Here is a 14,575-nt window from a genome sequence, read left to right as displayed (position 1 = left end):
AAAATTTAGAATTAACAAGTGAGTTTAGCAATGTCACAGAATTAAAGTCAAGGTACAAAAAAAAAAAATCAATTGTTGGATTTATTGTTCCAACAATAAAATTTCCTATGATACAATCTAAAAAATAGTACCATTTACAAAAGCATGAAATACTTAGGTCTTACTCTAACAAAATATGTCCAAGATATGCATGCTAAAAACAACAAAATAATGACAAAAGAAATGAAAAAATACCTAATAAGTGGAAAGAGATACTGTGTTGGTTGACCGAAAAACTCACTATTGTTAAGATATCAAGTCTCCCCAAATTTATCTATATATTCAAGACAATCCAATCAAAATCCCAGCGAGACCTTCTGTAGAAATCAACAAGCTGATTCAATTGTATCTCAATCATACAATAAAGTTGAAAAAAAAAAAGCAGTGGAGAAAGGAGGGCAACAGGTGTGATGGTTAGAGCATGGGTTCTGAAGCCAGACTGCCTAGGTGTAAATCTCTGCTCTTCCACTTACTAGCTGTACCTTTGGGCAAACTACTTAACTTCTCTGTTCCTCAGTTTCCTAACTGAAACAGTATCTACTTCAAAGGCTGTTGGGAGGATTGAGTTAATGTATATGGAGTACCCAGCATAGGTAAGCACTCCAAAATGTTACTAGTTACTAATATTTACTAACAAACAGTTATGACACTTAAAGGCTAATATTCTGTTGAGGAAGCAACAACTGGAACTAATACACCTCGACTCAAGTGACTTCAACAGTTTCTGTGCCTCCATCCCTTTGGTGTCTGTGGAATCATTACTAAAAGTGATCCCCCAGTATCTTCCTCACTGGGTGGACTGCTGTCAAGTAAGGAAGTGATGAAACTGTCTTCTCAGGGCCAGATTTCAGACAGCAGGTTAAGTCTGGAACTGAAATTATGACAGTAGATGATAGACAAGGTGGCATGAGAAGTAACAAGGCACGACTGACATGCATCCAAAGAAGAGAAAGACCCGCTCCTCATTTTTATAAAAACATACCCTCAGTATCTCTTTAGATCAGTACATACGATTTTTATTTTTATGGCGGGGTTGGGGGGGTACAGGGGGGGTAGAGGAGAATGCTATGTTACAAATAGTATCTAGTGGGTAGAGGTCAGTGGGTAGGCTAAACATCCTACAATGCACAAGACAGCCCCAACAAAAAATTATCAGGTCCCAAATGTCAATAATGCCAAGATTGCTGCTTCAGAATGAGAACAAAGACAATTTAATTGGTTATAAAAGCCCCCTACCCAGATCAAAGGTCACAGCAGACATGTCATTATAGGTATTATAATGATGAATGTCATATTTTTGCATGCAAATATCTGAGTAATAAGAACTCTTCATGTAAGTTTTGTAGACCAACAAATTTATGAATGACAAGAGGCATATAATGAAAACATTTTTTTTTAAATAGAATAAATAACCTGGGTACAATGCTAAACTAATGATTTATAAATGTCAGTAGGAGATTATAAATTATTAACATTGGTTCAAGAAGAAGAAATGGGCAATATAATTGATCAATGCCATAGAAGGAATTAAGTAGCCAATGTTCTACTCTCCTCTACACTACCCTCAATAAAAGCAACTGGCCCACGCAGCTTTATAGGTGAACTTTTTTAAATTTTCCTAAGAACAGGTAACTTCCAGGCTTTAGAAACTGTTCCAGAGCACAAAGAAAGAACAGCCTCCGAACTATTTTTAGCAATCTGGTATAACTCAGTTCCCAAATCTTGACAAAGATGGAAAAAAGTTACAGGGTAATCACACTTATGAATATAGATGACAATATCCTAAACATATTAACAATTATTCTCCAGCAGAATTTAAAGAAATTTACAACACTGTATCCAACTAAGATTGAGAACATAAATATGACTCAATATTAAGAAAAAACATCAATTATTTTAAATAAAATGCTCATGGAGGTATGTTAACTCTGGAGGCTTTGAAATATATAAGACATTGAAGTGGCTCAATATCAGTAAGGAAATAAAATCCAACTCAAATCCACTCAAAACTACTTAAGCAAAAACAAAAATGGAATTTATTGATTCATGTCACTGAAAAACCCAGAGGTGGCTCTAGTTCTGTTTTTCAGTCTGTCATTTGCAGGGTTGGCTTTCTGCTCAGCCTTCATGATGGATCAAGGCTAACATCCACATCCAGCAGAAAAGAATGTTACTTCCTGGTAGATTGTGCATGGAGAAAGTGTCCATCCTGATTGGATGAACGTGAGTCATTAGAACTCATCATTGTGGCTAGATGAAAGGAACAGTATAGATGTGCCAGACCAGGCCACAAGTTCCACCCTTGCAGTGGGGAATAAAGACCCACCTACACCATGTAAACTATTGAGTCGGTGCAGAGTGCTTTTCCTAACAAAAAGTAGGACAGTAATTACCATGAAAAGGGGGTAAAAAATGCTGGGAGGTTCAAAAGAACCAAGGTCCAGGACAGGCTTCTCTCAGGGGTGGGCATACTCATGATGACGTAGCTGGGAGGAAGTCCTACAGGTTTTCCCACACTAGAGACACTCATACGGTTTCTCTCCACAGTGGATCCTCTGATGCTGATGTAACGTTGACTTAACAGCAAAAGCTTTTCCACACTCATTACACCTGTAAGGTTTCTCCTCAGTGTGGATTCCCTGATGTTTAACCAACTCAGAACTGCTGGTGAAGCCATTTCCACACTTTATGCAGTGATAGGGTCTGTCCCCACTGTGGATCCTCTGAGGCCTGATCAGATTTGCATGATCACTGAAGGCTCTGCCACACTCCTCGCACTGATGGGGTTTCTCTCCATTGTGGATCCTCTGATGCCGAATTAATGAGGAATTGCCAATAAAGGATTTCCCACACTCTGCACATGGATAGGGTTTCTCCCCAGTATGGATTCTCAGGGTCTGATATAGTGAGGAAAAAAACTAAAGTACCTCTCACACTCCTCACATTTGAAGGGTTTCCTTGCATAGTGGATTCTCTCATCCTTTCTTTGAATATTTTTCAATGTGGGGATTTCCTGGTTCTTTTCCAGTTCACATGTTTCTGGAAAGTCAGTTTCCCGAGAAACACTCTGCCAGCCCACATGATATCATCACATCTCTTTCTTCAGAAACTCCCTGTGTTGATGTGGACTCACTGTCAATGTCGGGCTCAGCATCTGACATAAATGGAAGACACATGCTACCTGAGAATTATACTAAAAATAACAGAGCAATGAAACTATAGGGCCTTTAGAGATTTCTATTCCAACCTCCGTGTAACCTGCCAGAAATACAATGCTAGCAAAATAGAAGTGCCAAATATGACAGTGGCTGCACAACAGGAAATGAGGTTTTGAACCCAGGTCACTATACTTTCTAACACAGAAGAGTGCTTCCTAAGCTTTTCCAGACCTAGGTATGTATTCCCAATAACTTGTGACGTCATAGTACTTACATACTTGAAAATGCTCATGGAGGAAGAGGCACAGGATCTAAGAGCTAGAGACAACCCCTGACGGGCTGCAAGAGTTGACTGCACATCCTATAACAGTTAGAAATTGTTGAGTCTAGATGCTGCTGTCAGACTCACAGGTGTCTGCGTGAGTACTTAGAAATGGAAGAGCACTGTTTGCTTCAAGACCCAGGAGACTGCATGGTACCCCTTTTCACACTGAGAAAATGAAAACCTAAGGTGAGAAACAGACAACAGTAACAGACTCTCCACTGGCATTTGTATTGGAGGACAATACAAGACTGGAGGACAGTTTAACTAGGTTTAGATTCAATCCATTTTTTAAAAACTGAGTTAACTTTCATATTCAAGTGGTGATCTTTATCAGTTTGCACTCTTTTGTTAAGTATGCTAAAACTTAGCATTTTTATGTGCTAAAACTATGTGCTTAAAGCCAGTTTAGTTTTCCTTTTCTTTACAAATTAGGTGCCCTTGATCTTAAACCACTAGAACATAAGCTCCATGAGAGCAGAGGCTTTCTTTTCTTTCCTGCTGTATCCTGTCACACAGTAAATATTAAATAAATAGGATAAATGATTGAATAATTATTTGTTACTCTGTATAAATAGGTATAAAACTTATGTGCTGCAATAAAATTATTTTGGCTCATTAACTGGATCCATGTGGTAACATCATGGCGAACGAGTCCGATTTTAATAGTCGAGCTCTCTGTGTGTGAATTAGAGGAGTGCGCTTATTCAGAAGGGAAGTGTTGAGAAACAGGAACAAGGAGACACTGAAATTGTGAGTAAACAGGGTCAATAACAACCTGAAACAATGACCAGACCAATGGAGAGTAAACAGGGTCAATAACAACCTGAAACAATGACCAGACCAATGGAGAGCTCAGAGGTCAATTCTCATATACCTTTTCCTTGTTTGGCAAGAAGCAAGTGTCACAAAATCCAGATTAGAAGAACGGATAACAAAGAAACGCCCTCCTTTCCCCACCGCTCTATAGCCCTATCCTATTGATCGTATTGACCTGATTCCCCACAGCAGTTCTTCCCATCACTCACCACTTTCCCTAAACCCCCGCTGCCCCCCTCAGCTACCTCTCCAGTCAGTATCACTTCCTCGCCGTGAACACCGAGGCTGCCCAGAGCACGCTCCTCAGCCCCCGTGCTCTCCACTCCCGTGTGGCACTGCCCCCTCTGCCAACACACAGCTCAGCAGGCACACCCTCTCCCCTTCTCACCTTTGATCTTCTCTACATTAGATATTCAGGTCCACTTGAGGATAATTATCTTTCCTAGACTAGTTTTTTTTTTTAATTGTTTGAGAACTACTAGTGGATTACAAAATAAAGGGGGTGGATTGCAAGCAGAAATTTTTTAAAAAGTGAAATAGCTTAGACTAGATTTGAATAGAGAAGTTATAGAAAATACCAGAAGTCAGAGCAAACAGAAAAGGTAAGCACTCAACCTGAAACTTTGATTTCAGTTATTTATAGAAATATACACCGTTTCCCTGAAAATAAGACCTAGCCGGACTATCAGCTCTAATGTATCTTTTGGAGCAAAAATTAATATAAGACCCGGTCTTATTTTACTATAAGACCCGGTCTTATATAATATAATAATATAATATAATACCAGCTCTTATATAATATAATAATTTTTGCTCCAAAAGACGCATTAGAGCTGATTATCCGGCTAGGTCTTATTTTCATGGAAACATGGTATATTGAGTTGTGCCATAAATTCTGTTTCTTACTGTGGGTTATGGTAAAAAATGTTCACAAAACATTGCCTTAAAGCTGCTATTTGTTGTCTTTCCTTTCATTCCTAAACCTCACAAAAGAAGGGTCTGTTTCTCGATGTGTTCACTTCTCCTTCACCCCCAACTGCCTTACTCTCCCCTGCACGCCATCTTCCTTGCAAACCTTCCCACCCTGAGCTTTAATTTCCCTCTTCTCTCTTCATAGTGCTCTTAGTCCTCATTATCTTGAATTCCTCTGCCCTCTTTTTTTTCTTTTTTCTTTTTAATTTTTATTGGGGAATATTGGGGAACAGTGTGTTTCTCCAGGGCCCATCAGCTCCAAGTCGTTGTCCTTCCATCTAGTTGTGGAGGGCGCAGCTCACTGGCCCATGTGGAAATCAGGCCGCCCCATCCTCTGCCCTCTTTATAACCCTAAGCAGTTCTTAAGATTCTGTTCCCACCCTCTTCTCCTCTATTCAGGGGACATTTTAGCTTCATAGAGTCCTTTATATTGAACAAAGTTGTTCAACTCAGCACTACTGACATTTGGGGCCAGATAACTCTTCCCTGCGGGGCTGCGCTGTGCAGTGTAAGATGCTTACCACCATCCCTGATAAAGCAGCACCCCTTTCCCCAGCACAACCCAAAATGTCTCCAGACATTGCCAAATGTCCCTGGGGGACAAAGTGGCCCCAGGTGAGAACCACTGATGCAGAGGATTCCCACATATACAGGGTGACCATAAAGTCTGAAAACAAATATAATGTAGTTTTTAATCGATTGAAGATGTCCTTGATACCATTATGTATGTCTGCCTGTTTCCAGACTTTGACGCCCTGTGTAACTTCAGACCTGACTGGTCCCAACAGTACAGAGCTGCATTCTCAGGGCCTGCCATATATACCCAGGGAGTGTGTATCCCAAAAGAACTCAAATCTCCTGGGCTACGTCAAGTGTCAGCCTCACCACAAAGCGGTTTGTATTATGGTGACTCCTCTGTTACCTGAGTCGTTTAGATGTTTACCGCTAAGCTTTGTCAATGATATCATGATATTCCTCACACTCCCAACTCGTACGTCACCCTGTCCTCAGCCTTGTGCAGGCCTCCGAAGTTATTAACTGTGATATAATAATGATGTAACAGGGTTTTATGTTTTCATTTCCCCCTCAGTCCAATCAAATTACATACTATGCCAATATTTCTGAAACACAGCAATATGGGCCTATGTCCCCAGACGCCTATGGCAAGGGCACTGGTGAGGGTCACTGCTCTTGCCCCATGTTTTGTTTTGCCTGTTCTCTCGTTTCCTGTACCCATGTTGTAAGTTCCCAGGTCTGCCACAATCTCTGGGGTCTACACTTTCCACACACGCCAGCGATGTTTATGCATAGCTGGCTACGTAAGGGGTTTAAGCATATGCTCTGTAGTAGGGCAGGGCTGTTCAAAAGAAATATAATGTGAGCCATAAATGCAAGCTACATATGTAATTTTAATTTTCTGCTGGCCACATTAAAAAAGAAAAAAGAAAATGGTGACATTAATTAGTAATGCATTTTATTTAACCCAATATATCAAAAATATTATCCTTTTAACATGAAAGAAACAAAAGTTATTAATGAGATCATTTACATTTTTTTTTGTACCACGTCTTCAAAATCCGGTATTTTTTACCTACAGCCCATCTCAATTTGAATCAGCCCTATGTCAAGAGCTTAAGAACTTAATAAGCTCATGGAGTTAGCGGCTACCATGTTAACAGTACAGAAGCAGAGAAAAGAAAGTTCTGCTTAGGTTTTCAGTTCTAAGCCTCATGTTCTTGAATGCTTACTAAACAAGACAAAAGAATGAATGCTTGCAGGTGGGCCACAGAAATATCCATTTTAAAATACGCTCCCCAAGTGATTCTCCTGCATATCAGACCATGAAGTTCGTCACAATTATATAGTGACATATACGATCAGTGTGTAGCAAAATCTCATTGTGGTTTTAAATTGCATTCCCCTGATGGCTAATGATGTCAAATATCTTTTCATGTGCTTATCTGCCATTTGTGTATTCTCTTTGGTGAAATGCCTGTTCGTGCTTTTTGCACATTTTTTAAGTAGATCGTTTGTTTGTTTTTATTGTTGAGTTTTGAGATATTCCAGAGTTTATATATTCCAGAGACTAGTCCTTTGTAAGCTATTATATTACGCCAGAAATTATATTGGATTTTTTTATTCCCTTCCTCCAGCCAGACTATCTTCCTTCCCCCAACCCCCATCTGCAACCCATTCTTATCTGATGAACCCAGAACAAATGGCCCTGCCCCTGAAGGAGTGTGTTACTTGAGCTACTAAATAGGAATTCCTCTAACTCCTTTTTCTGCTGTTCTCCCACAGCCCACCGTCTATATGCCAACAGCAGCACTTAACACGTTCTCTCCTTCTTAGCTTTTTATATCTGTCTCCATAACTTGTATTCTCCAGAACTGAAACAAAAAATATATAATTTTGGCACAAGGCTAGTGCTCAAAATCTTGTAAAGCATGTATCTAACAATGGTTGCCGGTTCTAAACCCGCCTCGCTTACCTTTAGACAAGACTGTGGTGCTCTCTGCAGGTGCGTCATCCTGTGCCTCCAGGCTCCAAGGCAAATCCCCTTCCTCCAGAAGTGAGATCAGGGAAAGTCTATAAACCAGGTATCCTGAAAAGGGGGAAGAAAACAGTGCTGGGGGAGTCTCATATTACAGGGAAGCCCAAAGAGGTTTTTGATCAAGAGGAAACTGAGCAACTGTGACCTCTCCCTAAAAGGTCAGTGAGATCCGGGGAGACACATGAAAGCACAGGGAAGGAATGATGGAAGTCTTCTTAGATGACTAGGTGAGTTGAAGAAAGGCATGAATTTCAAAAGAAGATACTTCTTTCCGACTGTGCGCTGCGCAGAGCCCCTTATGGTGGAAAGTGTTCTCACCAGAATAGCCAGACCTACATTAGACCCAAACAAGCTCAGGCTTCTCTCTCCCTCCCTCCTTCCCTGCCAGACCCCCTCTGGGGCTCATGGATTAGGAGTGTTTGCCCCTGAAAATAAGCAGAAGGTTATGAGATTCATACCGTGACCCATTCCTACCCGTCCTAGGAGTCGGAGTCCCAAAGGCAAAGTGGCCTTACCCAGGGAGGTCACGTTTCCATAATTCATCAGTATCACTATCCTTGTACAGGGCCCTCTGTGCAGAAGAAAGGCCAGCCCATTTTGTCTGGGTGAAGTACATAGTCACGTCCTCAAAGGTCACTATCTCCTAAAACAAGAGCTTCCTGCTGCCCCAGAGCCTGTCCTCTGGTTACGAGCCAGAGTGTGGGTCACAGGTGACAGTGTGAGGGTTTGGGGAGGGGGGGCATCCTGTGACGGGAGGACACTGAATGAAGAGAGTGCAAAAGGACATGGACGTGAGTTCTATGAATGCCTGTACCTACAACCATCAAATCAGAAACGCACTATTAGAGCAGCTTCTACTTGCACACAAGGTTTTTCTATTACAAAAGCCAATGTCACATTATAGAAAAACTGGAACAGGGAATGTTGTTCATGAATTCACCTTCCTGAAACAAACCCTCTTCATTTCTGCATATGCCCTTCACCCTTCAGACTCTCCATGAACAGATGATTGACCTCTGACTGCACCTCTCACTGGTGACATCTCAGGACCTACCTACTGCCTGCCCCCACTTCATTAACAAGGGCCTGCCCTATCCATCCTGCTTCCACACTGGAACTGAGCCCTGCTATGCTCCCATGCCCGCCTGCTCTACCCCAATCCCCACACCCACCTACCGAGAACAGAGTCATGGCAAATGGGCCTCTGTCTCCCAAAACACTCATGTGATACCTGAACCCTGTATGCCACCCACCCCTCCACCCCAACAAAGGGGGGTGTGCTGCCTCTGCTTGAGCCCCTCCAGCAGAAGGAACTCTGCTGTCTGAAAGCCTACTCAACTCCAGACAGTCTTCCTGGGAGAAGGTGTTTCCTGATGTTAATGGCTGCTCCGTGGCTCTTTGGCTGTCTTCCTTTACACCTCTCAGAGAATCTGTCCTTTGCCAAGCCCAACTCTCCCTTCCCAGACAGCACCGCGATCTGATCCCTCTCATCTCCGTGCTGCCTTCCCTGTGTGGTGATGATCCTCCCATCTCTTCACTCCAAGGTCTCACATGGTTCTGGCACCATCACATGGCTGCCCCACACGCCCTCACGACCTTCATGCCAGTTATGTACCTGACGTGTCTGAGCTACAGTCCAATTCTGAACTCATCTCCCTCCCAAAATTGGCTCCTTGGCTCCTTCTAACTCATATGAACTGCTCAATACAAGGAGAAATAAATGTAAGTGCTCAATCCTCATGTTGTCTCTTATTTTGATCCCGTCTCAGTAGCACCACTTTCAGTCTGGTCACCTGTGCGAAATCCGAGAATCATTCTTGACTATCCCCCCAGTCACTGCTCAGTTAGGAGAAGCAATCAGTATTTAAGTCCTGCCAAGTTTAACTCCTGAATATTTCTTGGATCTGACTCCTACTCATCATCATTAGTTACCATATAACTCAAAGTCCTCAGCAACTGTACTTTGGGTCATTGCAAGAGTCCCTAACTCCACGTTTATCCTCCACGTCCATCTTCTATCCAGCACATAGAATGATCTGCATGAAATGTCAACGTGACTTCAACTCTGTGGGTTAAAGCACTTGGATGGCTCACCATCAACAAACTTAAATCCAAGATCCTGAGCCTCGGGTCTATAGGCAACAAATGTCAGATGACAGGAAGGCCCACGACAGGAGACAAAGGAAATAGCTGGGAGGCTCTACTGACAGTGTGTCAGGAGAGGGGAGACAAAATCAGGAGAGCCATCAAAGAAGGGACAAATGGGTGCCAGGCAGGAACAACAGGACTTGGATTGAATGGACAAGGTGACAAGGGAGAATAAAGAGTCAATAATGACTCAGAAATCTAAAAACAGGTCACAGAAATGAAGTGCTTCTTGAAATCTCCCCTGGAAGTTACAACAAATTGAACAGCTATAATTCAACAAAAGATTCCCTGCGCAACCCACAGGCACATCTCACAAGATCTGCGTATAGAATGGCCTGAAGGTGGGCAAATCAGGCGAGCAGGGGAGGAGGGAAGGGGAAGTGCAGAGACCTGGGATGCAGGCCGCAGGATGCAGACGGAGCTCACTGCAGTCCTGGGAAAGGGAAGAATTCAGGCTGCAGGTGAACCCTCTGTGGCCCGCAGTCCTGCCTGAGGGATCAGCATATAACATGGCTGAACCCAGTACTCAAAGCAGAGACCTCAGAGCAAAGACTAGATACAGAAGGGTGAGAATGGTGGTTTATGCTCTCACCACCAGGCCGAAAACAGAAAACAAAGACACGGAGCCTGGCCACCTTCCCCCCACCCTCCCAGAGCTCCCCCTACTCCCACCCTCCCAGTGTTAGAAGAGGGCTCCAGAAGAAACAGTAGCAGTGTCAGATTAAAGAACAGAATACCTACAGCTGTGAGAACTGTAGGGATAGTCCCGCAGCCACAGACTCATGCCAGTTATGTACCTGACGTGTCTGAGCTACAGTCCAATTATGAACTCATCTCCCTTCCTAAATTGGCTCCTTGGCTCTTTCTAACTCATATGAACTGTTCAGTACAAGGAGAAACTAATTCCGGTGAAGGGAAGGAACTTTATGGGCAAAACAGCCATGGGCTGGCAGTCGCCACTGCTCAGAGCCACAAACACACCAGCCACCTCTCACAGCCCACTCCTTTCTGGAAGGATCCCTGCGGGGGAAAGCAGAGCAACTGAGAAACATAGGCTCTGCATCAGGCTACAGGGGCAGCATTGGGATTTCAGAGGCTCAGAACTCTATTACTTTCCACATCCTCCCATGGAGGCGGCGCACTGAAACCCAGGCGACCTGCTCACAGAGGAGAAGCCCACCTTCCAGGGAACCCCCCATTGCGTGAGAAGCCGGAACAGTGCAAGAGAAAATAAAATGCTGTAGTGTGAGAGAAAAAAAAAAGGCTGCAGCGGGACAGAAAATAAAACATTCCAGCAACACCTACCGGAAAGCCAAAGAAAGACCTCTTTATATCAACCTGCTGCAGAACCCACTCCTGCAGATGCCCAGGAAGAGAAATAATAATTCATTAATTGCCATGAATAACCAAGGTAACACGGCAGCTCAGAGAGAAAAGGAAAACGCTCTAGAAAATGTCAAAAACCTTAAAGACATGGAAATCTGTGAATTAAATGACAGAGAATTCAAGAGTGCAGTTCTGAAAAAACTCAACATGATGCAAGAAAACACAGATAGGCAGTTTACTGAACTCAGAAACACAACCAAAGAACAGAATGAACATTTTATCGAAGAGATTTAAATTTAATAAAAAGAACCAAATAGATAGCCTGGAGATGAAAAACTCAATAAAAGAAACGAAGAATGAAACAGCCAGCTTAGGTAATAGAGCTGACCAGATGGAGCCAAAAATTAGTGATATTGAAGATAGAAATCTAGAAATGACACAGATGGAAGAGAGAGACTTGAGAGTTAAAACAAATGAAAGAACTCTACAAAAACTTTCTGACCCCATCAGAAAGAGCGACATAAGAATAACGAGTATACCAAAAGGAGAAGAAAGGGAGAAGGGAACAGAGAGTATATTCAAATACTTGACAAGAACTTCCCAAACTTGTGGACAGAACTGGATCCTCAAATCCAAGAAGCAAATAGAACACCTAATTACCTCAATCCCAACAGGTCTTCTCCAAGGCACATTGTACTGAAGCTTTCAAAAATTAATTAACAAAGAAAGAATTCTCAAGGCAGCCAGGGAAAAGAAGACAGTAACCTACAAAGGAAAGCCCATTAGATTATCATCAGATTTTTCAGCAGAAACTCTATAAGCAAGGAGGGAGTGGAATCAAATATTCAAACTATTGAAAGAGAGAAATTATGAACCAAGAATAACATGTTCAGCAAAGATATCCTTAGATATGAAGGAGGAATAAAGACCTTTCCAGACATACAGAAGCTGAGGGAATTTTCTAACACATGACCTGCATTACAGGAAATACTGAAGGAGGCTATTTGACCTGAAACAAAAAAATCAAAAGAATACAAAACCATGAGCAGTATTATAAACAGATAGACAGAAGCAGGAAATGGCAATCCCTACACAAAATAGGGCAGTATACACTTAAACGTTAACATAAAGGGTAAAGAAGAAAAAAAAAATTTTTAAAAAGGAAAAGAAGAAAAAGACAACGTGCTACTGCAACACAGAAATCAACTCACAGCATAAGTACGGATAACTTGTGACAACAAAAACATAAAAGAGGAGACAGTAAAAGTCTGAACCTGCAAAAGGGAATAGAGATAAGAACCTTGCTGAAGAAAAAGGACTATTGTATATATGAAACTCTCTTTTACATAAACTTAATAGTAACCACTCGAAAAAAATAAAAATAAAAGTCCAGAACTGAGATATATAACATAAAAAAAGAAGAAACAGAAGGAAAAATCATAGAATACCACCACACCAAAATAACACACAGCAACAAAAAGGCAAAGAAACAATGGAGACACTGAGCCACCAGAAAACAAAAGATAGAATGATAGGAAATCCTCATATATCAAAATCACCCTAAATGTAAATGGACTGAACTCACCGATAAAAAGGCACAGAGTAGCAGATTGGATCAAAAAATAAAACCCAACCAAATGCTGCCTCCAAGAGATGCATCTATTGGGACATAAAACTACCCTCAGCAAATTTAAGAAGACTGAAATCAGACCAAGCATATTATTCTCTGATCACAAGACTTTAAAATGAATATCAACTGCAAAAAAAAGCAGAAAAAACCACAAATATGTGGAGATTAAACAACATGTTTTTAAAGGACGACTAGGTCAAAATTAAACAACATATTTTTAAAGGATGACTAGGTCAAAGAAGAAATAAGAGGAGAGCTCCAAAGATACATAGAAACAAATGAGAATGAAAGGACATCCTATCAAAATTATTGGGATGTTGTGAAAGCAGTAATAAGAGGGAAGTTCTCCCTCACCTGGGCATGAACTGTATTGCTGCCATCTGACTGATGAAGTCAACTGAGGCACAAGTGACTCGCTCAACCCCACAATGCCACTGAGGGCTGATGGAAAATCTAATTAAAATTAAATTTCCTGTCATCTAGTACCAAATTTCATATTGCAACATGCTGCCTCCCTTAACCGTAAGAACTGACTCTTGAGAAAGACATTTATGTGCCTTCCAGGACCAGCTCTTTCCCTCATTGATCCTGAACCCCCAAATTCCACTCTTTTTGGAGGATAAGTGGTACAGGCCCCCTTTCTTCCTGTCTTCCTCCTGCCGGCCCTCTGGCCCCTCTGCCTAAGAACCTTGTGACTTTGCTGGTCTTGACCACTCCTACTGAATACTGGATGTCCACATCACCAGCCCAAGCCCTCATTCTCACAGATCCCTCTGTGGAGGGAGCTACTGAACGTGGGGACCCACTAGCTCAGCAGAAATGCTCACAGTGCAGGAGGCTGTCCTGCTTCCTCGGACTCTCTCCAGCCATCGCTTCCTGGGCCCTGGAGTCTCCGACTGCTCAGTCGTCACCATCAGCTCTCTCTCCTCAGCATCCAGTACACTGGGGGGTGGGGATGGGGTGGGGTGGGGTGGAGGTGCGGTGGGATTAACAGGGGCCTTCCTGCTGCTTTGGCTCTAATACTTTTGCCAGAGTCACCCCTTCTCATCCCCCATTTCCTTCAAATCAGATCTTTCGAAGGCTGACCCGAGGGATTCATGGCTCACCTGGTACCAGGCTTTCGGGGTTATGGCTGCCATCACCTGGACTTCCTCTCAGCGAAGAACAGGGGCTGAAGGAAGAAGCAAACAGAACCAACAGTGAGCCCAGCCCAGTCAATGACTTTTCTTTAAACCTACAAACCTGTATTAGCTGCTAATAACAGCTGACATTCACTGAACGCTTGCAATGTGCCAGCTTCCGAGTCCAGCACTTTACGTTCATTATAATACTAGGAGATACGTAATATTACTGTCCTCATTTTACCAAAACAAGAAATGTGAGACTTAGAAAGTTTAATTATCTTAGGCCACAAGATCTGTATTCACAACCACAAGGTAGTGCTTTGTCTCCTGGGCAAAATACAGTAGGGCAAAAATATATATAAACAAAAGCACATGAAAAAACACATCCAGAAATAAGCTTAATAAAAAACAAGTCAAATTTGTATAAAGAAAATGATAAAATATTACTGAGAAAGATAAATGAAAAGGCAAAACTTGTTCCTG

At 42.2% G+C, this 14,575-nt stretch overlaps 1 protein-coding gene across 1 annotated transcript in view; it reads right to left on the bottom strand.

The window, feature by feature from the left end:
• LOC117035377 (zinc finger protein 19-like) overlaps nt 1–14,284 on the bottom strand; it is a 35,648-nt gene extending 21,364 nt beyond the window's left edge. The window contains exons 1-2 of the mRNA XM_033129257.1: nt 14,075–14,284; nt 7,802–7,915 (exon numbers count right to left, since the gene is read on the bottom strand). The gene's annotated coding sequence lies outside the window, so the exon portion shown is untranslated. The remainder of the gene's footprint in view (nt 1–7,801; nt 7,916–14,074) is intronic.
• Nucleotides 14,285–14,575: the final 291 nt, after the last annotated feature.

Source organism: Rhinolophus ferrumequinum, chromosome 15 (genome assembly GCF_004115265.2).
Source record: "Rhinolophus ferrumequinum isolate MPI-CBG mRhiFer1 chromosome 15, mRhiFer1_v1.p, whole genome shotgun sequence".
Classification (NCBI taxonomy): Eukaryota; Metazoa; Chordata; class Mammalia; order Chiroptera; family Rhinolophidae; genus Rhinolophus; species Rhinolophus ferrumequinum.
The sequence above is the reverse complement of the archived record's forward strand: the minus strand, read 5'-3'. Positions and strand labels throughout refer to the sequence as shown.